Raw genomic sequence first — 13428 nt, 5'->3', positions numbered from 1 at the left:
CCATATATATCATCTAAAGCCCAGCTGTGTATATGCTTAGTAGCTCCACTTGAATATTTAATAAGCATCTCAAATTTAACATGTCCAAAACCCAGACTTTTTTCCTAAAACCCACTCCTCTTCAATTTTTCCCATCTAATTGCTAACAATCCCATCCTTCCTGTTGTTTGGGCAAAATCCTTAGAGTCATCTGACTTCTCACACCCACACCCCATCTATAAGAAAATCCCATTAGTAATACCTTCAGAACACATCTAGAATCCTATTACTCTTACCTCCCTGGTCCAGCTGCCATCATTTCTGCCCTAGATTGCTGCAAAAGCTTCCTCACTGGTCTGCTTCTGCCCTGGATTCTTTAAACCTGTTTTCAGGCAGTGTGATCCAGTTAACACATGTCATCATATCACTTCCCTGTGCAAATCCTTCTACTGGCTTCCAACTTTTTCAAGTCCTTGCACTGGATTACAAGACCCTCCATGATCTGCTCCTCCGTGTGATCTATGACATTGTTTCCTACCATGTTCGGCCTCCCTTACTTAACTCCAAACACCTGGCATTTCACAAACCTAGCTACACATAGATCTATCTCAGGGTCCTTGCACTTGACGTTCTCCCTCTGCCTAGACTGTTCTCTTCCCCAGATATCTGCATGCACTATTCCTTGCCACCCAACTTCAAATGGCACCCTTTCCCATACACCACAGGTGTACTTCCTGCCCCCCTACATTCTTTTGTTTTATTCCATAGAAATTACTACCAACATACCATACATTTTATTTATTGTTTAATTCTGTCTCTCCTTACACTTGAATGTATATTGTATGAGATGAGAGATTTATTCTTTCTTGTCTGCTTCTCTGCTTTATTCTTAGGATATAGAACAGTACCTTGCACATAGTGGGTGCTCAATAAATATTATGTATATGGTTACATATTGGCTTCATAATTAGGCATCACCAGTAGTGGTTGGCACAGTTCGTCATATAACCTTGGGCTCAAGTTCTGTTTCAAGGCATTTTATCTCCATGTTGTTTTCTTAAATAAGCAATCATAAGAAATCATATGTACAGATGGCCAGAGCTCCCTGTCTTTCTGTCTCCTGGAGTGGAACTGGGGTCCAAGGGAGACAGGGTCAATGTGTGTGGCTTCTGGACTCTGAGGCCTGCCTCTTATGTGCAGGGATGTAACCACTGAGACAGCCATTGGTCTGCTGCTTGGATAACCCTCCATTCAGGATGTGCTGGATATGCTGCACAATGAGGTTGATAGCCACTAGATTATCTACACCTCTAGGAATTATCACATCTGCGTATTTTTTTGTAGGCAAGCAGAATTTCTCAAAGGCAGGTTTGACGAAAGTAAGGTACTGGGATAAAATCTGTTCCAGGTCCCTCCCTCTTTCACTTATGTCCCTTAATATTCTGTGGGAGAGCCTAGTGTCTGCATCTGTGTCCACAAAGATCTTTATCTGGAACAGGTCTCGCACCTCTTCAGAGTAAAAGGACAAAATGCCTTCAAGGAGGACCACATCCACAGAGTAGATGGTGACCATCTCCTCCTTCCAGGAATGGGAGTCAAAGTCGTACATGGAAATCTGCACGGTTTTCCCTTCAGTAATTTGAGAGTTTTGAGAATGAGTTCATTGTCAAAAGCATCCAATGGTCAAAATTGAACTGGCCTTTCAGGGCTTTGACCTTCTGCTCCAAGGTGAGGACCCGGTAGAAGCTGTCCTGGCTCAAGATGACCACCTGCTTCTGGCGGTAGTCCACCTTGTTCTGCCCCAAAAGCTGCACAATCTTCCCACAAACAGAGGACTTGCCACTAGCCGAGCCTCCGCTGATACCAATCAGGAAGGGCTTGAAGCCAAAGCCATTGGACTGCTGGTGGTTCTGTGAGGTCTGCTTGCTGTCCGCCACCATGGCTCACGCTGCCCCTCCTCCATGGCTGGTGCGTGGACGCACATGCCCTCGGATGCACATGCCCTCGAACGCACATGCACTCGAACGCACATGCCCTCACTAAATATTCTTTGAATAAATTAAAATTCCAAGGCAACTAGTTAATTCAAGAAAATAAGGTAAATATATTAAAGTAGCTAGATACTGAATAAAATGTTCATTCCAGCCAATTATTCGTGGAGTGTACATGTATATGCATATGCATATGCATATGCATATGTATGTATATGTGTGTATACACACACATTATATATATGGAGAGAGAGACAGACAGAGAGAAACAGAGAGAAAGAGACATAACCCACATCAGTTAGCAGTGAAACAAGAGACAGAAATGGGAATGGGGTGGCTAAGCAGAGAGGCTCCCAGCCCCTGGGGCCCCACCAAAGGTAAGGCCAATTTTGTCGGCCTAATGCTTTATAAAAATAACTTGCAAATTTATGAGGAAGTATTATTGAAAATTCAATAAGCCATTCAACCCCAGGCTAAATATTTTTTTTTCATTTTGTTCATAAAATGGCTATAATTAGTTATAGATATAAACAGAATTACCAAGTCTGATTATTTTTTATCTGATAGTTTATCATCAATAGAAAAAAACATACTAGACTCAATAGAAGGAAAATGATAGATGCTACAGAAAGAAAATGTGGTTTACTACAAATTAATAATCATGTTTGCTCTTTTTACTGTAAAGCCTTGCCACTCATTTCTGTCATTTGAGTAGGAAAGCTATCTTTGCAAAACAAAATTTTAAATTCAGGCACTTCATCTTAACCTACATTTTTTACTGTTTGAAAGTTTTCTTCCCAGGCATATTTTACTGTGACAGGATTTCTTAGATGAAAGCAGAGTTTAAGGTAGGTTACTATATATATCTAATTAAATATTTGAGACAATTGGTCTTCTGATCCAGCAAGAATTCAAAAATTTACTCATTAATTTATTTCTAGTAAAAGTGAAATGAGATGGTTTGAGCAGCAGAACAAAGAATAACTAACCTGGTCTGAACATAAACTCAGCTTCTGGTATAACAGAATGGGATGAAGGCAAGAACACTGCCCAGGACTTAAGAGTCTTGGTTTCCATACTTTTAAGGAAACTCTTTTCCCTGCCTATCTTAAAGGGTTGCTGTGAGACCCAAATATGAAAATGAAGGGGAGTGATCTCTTTCAAATTAAAAATCCTATCCACATATAAGCCAAAGTTCTAGAAGAACTAGAATGATCTTGCTTCTATTTGATTCCTAAGATGAGCAAAATTGAATTATTAAAATGTAGAAAATTTTGGTTCCCAAAGAAAATGAAATGCTTTAAAAAGCAAAAGCAAAAGCTGTGTTGATTCACTCAAAAATTCCTTTTATGTTTCATCTTCTATGATGTATTATCTTTGGAGGCAATATGATGCTTCTCTTCTAAAAATGCCACAGTTTTGAGGATAATAATTTAAGAATTTCAGACAATCCAATGAATTTCTCTTAGAATATCCCTTTTGAAAAATGACCAAGTATAAAGTATAAATCCTTTACCCACAATTTGTGTCATAACAATCGATACCAGAGCGGCTGGCTGACTTATAATTGGCTACATCCTACCAATATGGCTCTTGTTTCTAGAATGCAGGGGGGCAGAAACTACTTTTACAAGAATCATAGATACATATTGAAAGCCAGCTACTTATAAGCACTATTTCCTTATATGTCAAAAACCTTACTATCTAACTTGGGTAGAATGGCAACCTCTTTGCTTCCTTTTATCCATGTAGTCACATTATGCTATGCATTGTACTTCATTTTCCATGGGTTCCTTTTTTCATTTGCAGATTCTTACACAGAAAGAATGCCAAGTGATTATCATTGCACCCCCCAGTTTGAATTGATAAAGAGATTATGTATAACTTAACACATTTCTGCAGCTGAAATATGAAAGTGTTTACTTCACAAATCATCCACTGGTTTGCAACCTAAATCTCAAAACCATAAAATGAAAAAAGTCGAATCCTCTTGCTGTCTGAGCCCCAGTAAACCTGTATAAGTAGGTCAGTCACTACTTCAACATTCCGGCTCGGTAGCCTTTCATGATGCTTTTCTGCTGCCCTTTATTCAAAGGCAGGCAAAATGACTGATAATAGATACAAGTTTTAGCCTACACACTACTATGATATACAGTTGACAGGAATCAAAAAGGAAATAAAAGTACCATTTATTTTATCAAATGCCTATGATGTGACCAGTAATTTATAGACATTATCTCACTTAATTATTCATTCATTAATTTATTCCCAAATGACCTATAAAGGTCAGACAACCCAAAACAAGCACAGCAGACAACGTTCCTACCTTCATGTAGATTACAGTCAAGTTTAAAAAGACATTTAAAAATAATCACACCTTCTGCCACCAGGTAGAACATAATACATCACAACAAATAAATAATTCTGCTCTGATAACTAAATATGGATGTATCACAAAAATCATATTTTAAATGCATAATAGAGCTTCAATAACAATTACTAATAGATAAACTTTACTTTGAGAGAATATACAACCATTCCAAGCCCTGTGCTACAACAAAGAAATAAGGGAGTCCTTCAGCATGGATGGACCTGGAGATTGTTATGCTAAGAGAAATAAGCCAGTCAGAGAAATACAAATACCATATGATCTCACTTATATGTGGAATATGATGAACAAAATAACTGTTGAACAAAATAGAAAAAGATACATGGATACATAGAACAGACTGACAGCTCTCAGAGGGAAGAAAGGGGGGGGGGGAGCTGGATAAAAGAAGGTGAAGGGATTAGCCAAAGAACATATATGTATAACTCATGGACACAGACAACAGTGTGGTTATAGCCCAGAGGAAAAGGGGGTGAGGGCAGGTGGAGGTAGGCAAAGTGGGGATAAATGGGAACGGAAAGAGATATGTTTTGGGCGATGGGTGCAGATGATGTTTTATTGAGTTCTATACTTGAAATCTGTATGGTTTTGTGAACCAATGTCACCCCAATAAATTCAATTAAAAAATAAAGAAAGGAGTCCTTGAAACAGAAGAGGATCCTATAAAGAAATGTGGAAATGCAGAAAGGAAAGAAAAACATAAGAGTGAACTTATATGTGGGTAAATATATATAAATATTGACTTCTCAAAGTAATACCTAGTAAAATTTACATTAAATGACAATAATAACAATGACAATATAAAATGAAAGCAAGCAGAAGGAAGAAAATAACATATCAGGGCAGAAACCAATTAAATTAATAGCAAAACAATAGAGAAAATTTATGAAATAAAAAGCTGGTTCTTCAGAAAAATCAATAAAATTGATAAACCTCTAGCAATACAGATGGGGGGGGCAGGGAGAAAAGAAACAAATTGCCAATATCGGGAATGAAGTAGAGTAGTAGAGGCTATTATTACAGATCCTACAACCATCAAATAAGGAAATACTATAAAAAATATTATGCTTCTAAATTCATTAATTTGGAAGGAAAAAAACTCAAGTAAATTGAAGTTAATCTAAGTGGCTCTAAACCATGAAAGAAATTGAATTCATAATTAACAATTTCCCAAAAAGAAATCTCCACACCCATTTTGTTTCACTGGAGAATTCTAACAAACATATGAAGAATCAACTTTTCATAAATTGTTCCAGAAATTACAAGATGAAAAAGCATTTCCCAACTCATTTTAGAGCCCATTAGTATCATATACCAAAATGAGACAAAGAGTATAAAAAAGAAGGCTAGCGACCAACTATTATTCAGGAAATTACATGCAAAAATCCTCAGCCTCAAGGAAAAAAAAATATACTCAACTAAGTGTAATAATGCATAAATGAAAATATATAAATATTTTTATATATTCATAAATATTCATATATATTTATTAGAGGCCCGGTGCATGAAATTTGTGCATGGGCGGGGGGTGTCCCTTAGCCCAGCCTGCACCCTCTCCAATCAAGGACCCCTTGAGGGATGTCCGACTGCGGGCAGACATCCTTCTCACAATCCAGGACTGCTGGCTCCCAACTGCTTGCCTGCCTCTGCCTGATTGACCCTAACAACTTCTGACTGCCAGCCTGATCCCCCCTAACCACTCCCCTGCAAGCCTGATCGACACCTAACTGCTCCCCGGCCCGCCCGATAGCCCCTAACTGCCCTCCTCTGCTGTCCTGGGAAACCCTAACTGCCCTCCCCTGCCAGCCTGGTCTCCCCCAACTGCCCTCCCCTGCAGGTCTGGGTCCCCCCAACTGTCCTCCCCTGCAGGACTGGGTCCCCCCCAACTGCCCTCCCCTGCAGGCCTGGTCCCCCAAAACTGCCCTCCCCTGCAGGCCTGGGTCCCCCCCCAACTGCCCTCCCCTGCATGCCTGGGTTCCCCCTACTGCACTCCCCTGCAGGCCTTGTCCCCCCCAATTGCCCTCCCCTGCAGGCCAGGTCCCTCCCAACTGTCCTCCCCTGCTGGCCTGGTCTCCCCCAACTGCCCTCCTCTGCTGGCCCTGTCACCCCTAACTGCTCTCCCTACTGGCCTGATTGCCCACAACTGCCCTCCCCTGCAGGCCTTGCCCCCCCCCCCGCAACTGCCCTCCCCTGAAGGCCTGGTCTCCCCCAACTGCCCTCCCCTGCAGGCCTAGATTCCCCCTACTGCCCTCCCCTGCAATTCCTTGTCCCTCTCAACTGCCCTCCCCTGCAGGCCTGTTCCCCCCAACTGCCCTCCCCTGCAGGCATGGGTCCCCCCCGAATGTCCTCCCCTGCAGGCCTGGTCTACCCCAATTGCCCTCCTCTGCTGCCCAGTCACCCCTAACTGCCCTCCCTGCTTCCCTGATCACCCACAACTTCCCTCCCCTTCAGGCCTGGTCCCCCCCAACTGCCCTCCCCTGCATGCCTGGGTTCCCCCCTACTGCCCTCCCTTGCTAGCCTGGTCTCCCCCAACTGCCCTCCTCTGCTGGCCTGCTCACCCCTAACTGCCCACAACTGCCCTCCTCTGCAGACCATCTTGTGGCGGCCATCTGTGTCCACATGGGGGCAGCCATCTTTGATCACATGGGGGCGGCCCTCTTGTGTCTTGGAGTGATGGTCAATTTGCATATTACTCTTTTATTAGATAGGATATATATATATATATATATATATATATATATATATATATATATACTGAGTGGCCAGATTATTATGATCTCTGAACACATAATAATCTGGCCACTCAGTGTATATCCTATATAATAAAAGGCCAATATGCAAATTGTCCCCTCAACTAGGAGTTCAACCAGCAGGCAGACCAGCCAACTGCCCATGTCCCCTCCCCCTGGCCAGGCTTGCCGGACCCCACCCATGCACGAATTCATGCACCAGGCCTCCTGATATATATATATATATATATATATATATATATATATATATATATACTGAGTGGCCAGATTATTATGCATTCAGAGGTCATAATAATCTGGCCACTCAGTATATATATATATATAATCATGACCAAATGGGATTTTTTCTAGATATGCAAGGCTGGTTCAATATCCAATAATAAATTAATGTAATCCACATTATCAAGAAACTAAAGAAAGAAAAATCCTACGATTGCTATATAAATTGACAGAAAAATCAGAGCAAAAGTCAGTATTCATCCATGATAAAAAAAAAAATCTTAGCAAAGGGATATTACCTCAACTCAATAAAGAACATCTACAAAAATCCTACATCTAAATAATACTCGTTTGTAGAAAGCCTGCATGCTTTTCTCAAAAAGGTTAGGATACTAGATTTGATGAACAGTGGCATAGGTAAATGTCAATACTTGCTGCCTCCCACAACCACATCAAAATTACAACTAAAATACAGAACAATCATCATCCAGAACTGCTGGAAAGCTGGCTGAATGGAAGTCCTACAACTGGAGAAGTAAAGAATAAAGCACACTGAGATTGGTAGGAGGTGTGGAGGTGCTGAACGGGCTGGTCCAACACCCACATGGGCCGCTTTTTTAATCAGGAGGGAGATCATCTCTGTTGAGGCTTCCTGGAGGAGCAAGGGGTTCCAGCCTCACACCAGACCCCCAGCCTAGGGTCCCAGAGCAATCTTTAATTTCTTAATAATGTGGATTATACTCAAGAAGTCCCTACAGGCAGTAAGAACTACTGGCTGTAAAAAACAGTGCAGATTGGGGCTTAGTGACACAGAGGCTACTGGAAACCCAGCTGTTCCTCTTAAAAGACCAGCACCATGAACTGAACTTACAAAGTCCTGCTTCCTCTGAGCTCCAGCACCAGGGCAAGGCTTTGGGGGACACAGACATGTACGAGGAGGAACTGGATTGTCTAGCATCAGGCCAGGAACTTGGAGGTGGCTTTCTCTCAGACAGAGGAGCTCACAGAGTTCATTGTTCCTATGCTGGGATCTTCCTGGTCTCAGGACTGACTGGCAGCCATTTCTGTTTGCTCCATCTGGTGATTCCTTAAGATCCTGCCTCATCCAATTTACAATCCCACCCCCAAGCTGTGTGCAGCAGCTTTGCATATGAATGGCCTGTCCTTGCTCAGACTAAAACCTGTCAAACAAGCTGCAGCTGGGACAGGGAGCCCCAAACCTATCAATAAAATGCCCAACACCTGGCACCAGCACCAGCCTGCCTTGCTTCATAGCTGGGCTTCATCTGGGCACTTCCAAACTAGATACAAAGTGGAGGAATCTTCAGATCTCTCTGTAGCTCCTACTGGGTGGCCCCAGGCAGGGGCTAACTTTGCACCTCCCGGGAGACCCAAGAGCCAGTGTACCCAGTGGTCAGTGTCAGACCATACCAGATTACAAATCTACACATCCATTAGCGACACACTCAAGGAGCAGACGCAGTGAGCACCAAAGCCCCGCTGAAGCAAGTCTTGCTCTATAGGGGTGTCTCCTGTACAGCAGCTCTCCTACTGTAGTCACAGCTGGTCATCACAGCCAATTGGCCTGGAGGTCAATTCCTCCCAGTGACACCAATAGCAGTTAAGGCTCAACTACAACAAGACTATGCTCACAGCCCACAAAAGGCTGCACCTAGAGCTCGTAGCTCAGGTGATTGGGGAATCTGAGCCACTGGGCCCTATAGAACACCTACTATACAAGGCCACTCTATCAGCTCAAGGAGACATAACAGCTCTACCCAATACATAGAAACAAACAGAGGGAAGCAGCCAAAATGCAGAGACAAAGAAACATGTTACAAATGAAAGAAATGAAGAAAGCAAACTACTGGATATAGAATTCAAAACCACAGTTATAATGTTACTCAAGAATCTTCTAGAAACCTCCAAAAAAATAGAAAAGGAGTAGTCAGAAATTAAGCATACACTGACTGAAATTTATAATAATAAAAGTATAATATGCTAATTAGACCAGATGTCCTTCCAGAAGACCTTCCAGATGAAGCTGGGGTTGCGAGGGAAGCCTGGGTCCCAGGTACCTGCCAGTGGCTGGAGGGAAGTCTGGGTCCTAGGTGCTTGCTGGTGACTGGAGGGAAGCCTAGGTCCCAGATGCCAGAGGGAAGCTGGTGCTGGAAGCCAGGATAAGGAAAGCCTACTCTTGCATGAATTTCATTCATCACACCTCTAGTAAAGAATAATATACAGGGATTCAACAGTAAAGTAGAGGATTCTGAGAATCAAAGCAATGATTTGAAATACAAGGAAACAAAAAACACCCAACCAGAAGAGCAAAAAGAAAAAAAAAATCCAAAAGTATGAAGATAGTGTAAGGAGCCTCTGGGACAACTTCAAGCATACCAACATTCACATTATGGGGGTGCCAGAAGAAGAGAGAGAGCAAGATATTGAAACCTATTTGAAGAAATAATGACAGAAAACTTCCCCTACCTGGTGAAAGAATTAGACTTACAAGTCCAGGAAGCACAGAGAACCCCAAACAAGAGGAATCCAAAGAGGACCACATCAAGACATATCATAATTAAAATGCCAAGGGCAAAAGACAATGAAAGAATCTTAAAAGCTGCAAGAGAAAAGCAGTTAGTTACCTACAAGGGAATGCCCATATGATTGTCAGCTGATTTCTCAAGAGCAACTATGAAGGCCAGAAGGGAGTGGCAAGAAATATTCAGTTATGAATAGTAAGGACCTACAACCAAGATTACTCTACCCAGCAAAGCTATCATTCAGAATTGAAGGTCAGATAAAGAGCTTCACAGACAAGAAAAAGCTAAAGGAGTTCATCACCACCAAACCAGTATTATCTGAAATGTTGAAGGGTATCCTGTAAGAAGAGGAAGAAGAAGAAAAAGATAAAAAATATGAACAGCAAAATGGCAACAAATACATACCTATCAACAATTGAATCTAAAAATCAAAATAAACTAATAAGAAATCTAATGAACAGAATAAACTGGTGAATAAAATTGAATCAGAGGCATGGAAATGGAACGGACTGATGATTCTCAGAGGGAAGGCAGGGAAGCAATTAAACAAAATTTTATATGCATATATGCATTACCTATGGACACAGACAATAGGATGGTGAAGGCCTGGGGTGGGGTAGTAACTGGGAGGAGAGGGACAATGGGGGGAAAAAGAAGGACATCTGTAATAATCTCTACAATAAAGATTTAAAAATAATAAAGTAAAAATAGGAAAAAATAGACTAGGATCAAGGCAAGGATTTTCTTTAGCTCAGTACTGTGATTCAACCTAGTACCAGAAGCTCTAGAAACTACAGTAGGCAAAATGTATATATAAAGACATACAGACTAGAAATGAAGAAATAAAACTATACCTATTTGCAGATAGCATGAAATTGTAGATTTCTTCACAGAAAATTGCAAGAAATCTACAAAATGAGGAAAAAAACTCCTAGAACTATTAGGTTATTTCATCAACATCAGAAGATACAAAATCAATGCATAAAAATCAATTGCATTCCTATTTACTAATGATGAATATGTAAAAACAGAAATTAAAAATATAACAGCATTTACAATTACCCCAAAGAAAATAAAATAGGGGATTGGAAGATGGTGACCAGCAGGAAGGTAGGGAGAGAGAGAGTGTGAGAGAGTGAGGGAACCATAGAGGAAAGTGTAGACGTGTGTGGTGTGTGTGTGTATGAGCTAGGGACAGTTAGATTCTGCAGGTCTTCCAAGGGGCTGCCAAACCGGGCAGCCTTAGACAGCAGAGCCCTGCGAACAAAGCAGACACTTCTGGGCGGCCAGTGTGGGTACAGAGACCACGCCATCTTGAGAAACAGAGCTGCTTGAGACTAGGATCCTGGCCTCAGCACCACCCAGTTGCATCTCAGATGCAAACCAGGACCCTGCAGCCACTGACAACAGAGAACTGCGACCACAGCTTCAGACCAACAGACAACAAGAATCCAGACTTCCCGGCCACAGATTTCTGTGAGTCAAAGAGCCTATCCCCCTCCCCGCAGGATCGAGGATAGCGCCATAGTAACTGATAGGCCCGCCCCTCACTTGGGCTGCAGCACCCCTATGGGAATTTGAGCTTGGGAGCACATGCACGAACCACAGCGCTGCTACGGAAATTTGAGCCTGCGCATGCACAGAGACTGGAATCTGTTCCCCACAACGCAATCGGGCAACCAAACCCGAAGCTCACACAGGGCGGCAGTGCCACCTGACTTCGTTTCTGGGCAAGCGCTCACGGAAGTTTGCTTTCCTCAGCGCACATGGCAGTCTGTTTTCCACAGTGCACACAGAAGTCTGTTTTCCATAGTGCAGGCATGCCACAGTGCTACTGTGAAACCCAGTCCCCCATGGTGACCAGGACCCAGATTCTCCTGGCAAGAGGCAGAGCTGAGCACCACTGACTTGACTCTGTTTCTTACCATGTGCACCTGGGATCCCTGACTCACAGCGCATTCACACTAAGAGCCAGTGACTCCAATTCTTGGTGCATGCACACAAGGGGACCCTGATTCTCAGCGAAAAACTGCACAAGGCAACAGAGACTCGGATACTTGATTCTTGCTGCAGACACAGGGAAACTCTGACTCTTGGCACACGCTAGGGGACTCATTTTCAGCACACGCCAACAGCACAGTGCAGGCGGGGGTCCATGATTCTAGGTGTGCACACGAGACCACACTGAACACTGGTAACACTGACCCTGGGTGAGCCTGGTTCCCACCAACCAACGGTAGCCACACGTCCTAGTGTCGGAGCACTTCAGTGACACTCTGGTGGTGCGAAGCTCCCACAAAACAAGGCCCAGGTCCACGCAATTAGAAGTTTGAAGCTTCTGGTGATAGTCAGAATGGGGAGATGACACAATATCCAGAGGAAAGAAAATGAGGAGTCACCAAGAAAGGAAATTAGTGAAATTGAAGCATGCAACATGACCAAAATAGTATTCAGAGTAATGGTTGTGGAATTCATACATCAGATGGATGAGAAAATCAACAACTTCTGCAAGAATCAGGAAGAAATGAAAAGTGATATAGCTACAATCAAAAACACCATGGAAAGTTTCAACAGTAGACTAGAAGAAGCAGAGGACCAAATTAGTGAGTTAGAAGATCAGGTACAGAAACAAGCCCAATCTGAACAGAAACTGGAGAAAAAAATTAAAAAGCAGGAGGAAAGCCTAAGGGACCTTTGGGACAACATGAAATGAAGTAACATACATATAATAAGGCTGCCAGAGGACAAGAAGAGCAGCAAGGATTATAAAATCTATTTGAAGAAATAATGACAGAAAACTTCCCTGATATGGGAAAGAAAATAGTTACACAAGTACAGAAAGTCCCAAGCAGGATCAATCACAAAAGACCCACACCAAGACACATCATAATTTCAATGGCAAATATAAATGACAAAGAGAGAATCTTAAAGGTGGCAAGAGAGAGACAGAGGGTTACCTACAAAGGATCCCCCATCAGATTATCAAATGATTTCTCAACAGAAACACATCAAGCTAGAAGGGAATGGAAGGAGGTATACAAAGTGTTGCAAAGCAAAGGACTGAATCCAAGAATACTCTATCCAGCAAGACTATCAATCAAAATTGAAGGGGAAATCAGGATCTTCACAGACAAAAACAGGCTAAGGGAGTGTATCACCACCAAACCAGCAATGCAAGAAATGCTAAAGGGAATACTGTAAAAAAAAGAAATAAAAAGGTAAGAAGGAACACAGACACAAAAATAGATATGACTACAAACAAGTACCTTTCAGTAATAACTTTAAATGTAAATGGACTAAATGCTCCAATCAAAAGACATTGAGTTGCTGAATGGATAAAAAAAAACATGACCCATATGTATGCTCTCTATAAGAGACCCACCTCAGAATGAGAGACTCACACAGATTGAAAGTGAAGGGCTGGAAAAATATCTTTCAGGCAAACGGAAATGAAAAAAAAGCTGGGGTAGCAATACTTATATCTGACAAAATAGACCTCAAAGTGAAGGCAATAACAAGAAATAAGGAAGGTCACTTCATAATACTAAAGGGATCGA

The 13428-nt window shown here is 42.2% G+C and overlaps 1 pseudogene; it reads right to left on the bottom strand.

Moving 5' to 3' along the window:
- Positions 1 to 1132: 1132 nt before the first annotated feature.
- On the bottom strand, positions 1133 to 1919 carry LOC103298463 (uridine-cytidine kinase 2-like; annotated as a pseudogene).
- Positions 1920 to 13428: the final 11509 nt, after the last annotated feature.

This window comes from Eptesicus fuscus, chromosome 1, assembly GCF_027574615.1.
Source record: "Eptesicus fuscus isolate TK198812 chromosome 1, DD_ASM_mEF_20220401, whole genome shotgun sequence".
NCBI lineage: Eukaryota > Metazoa > Chordata > Mammalia > Chiroptera > Vespertilionidae > Eptesicus > Eptesicus fuscus.
The sequence above is the reverse complement of the archived record's forward strand: the minus strand, read 5'-3'. Positions and strand labels throughout refer to the sequence as shown.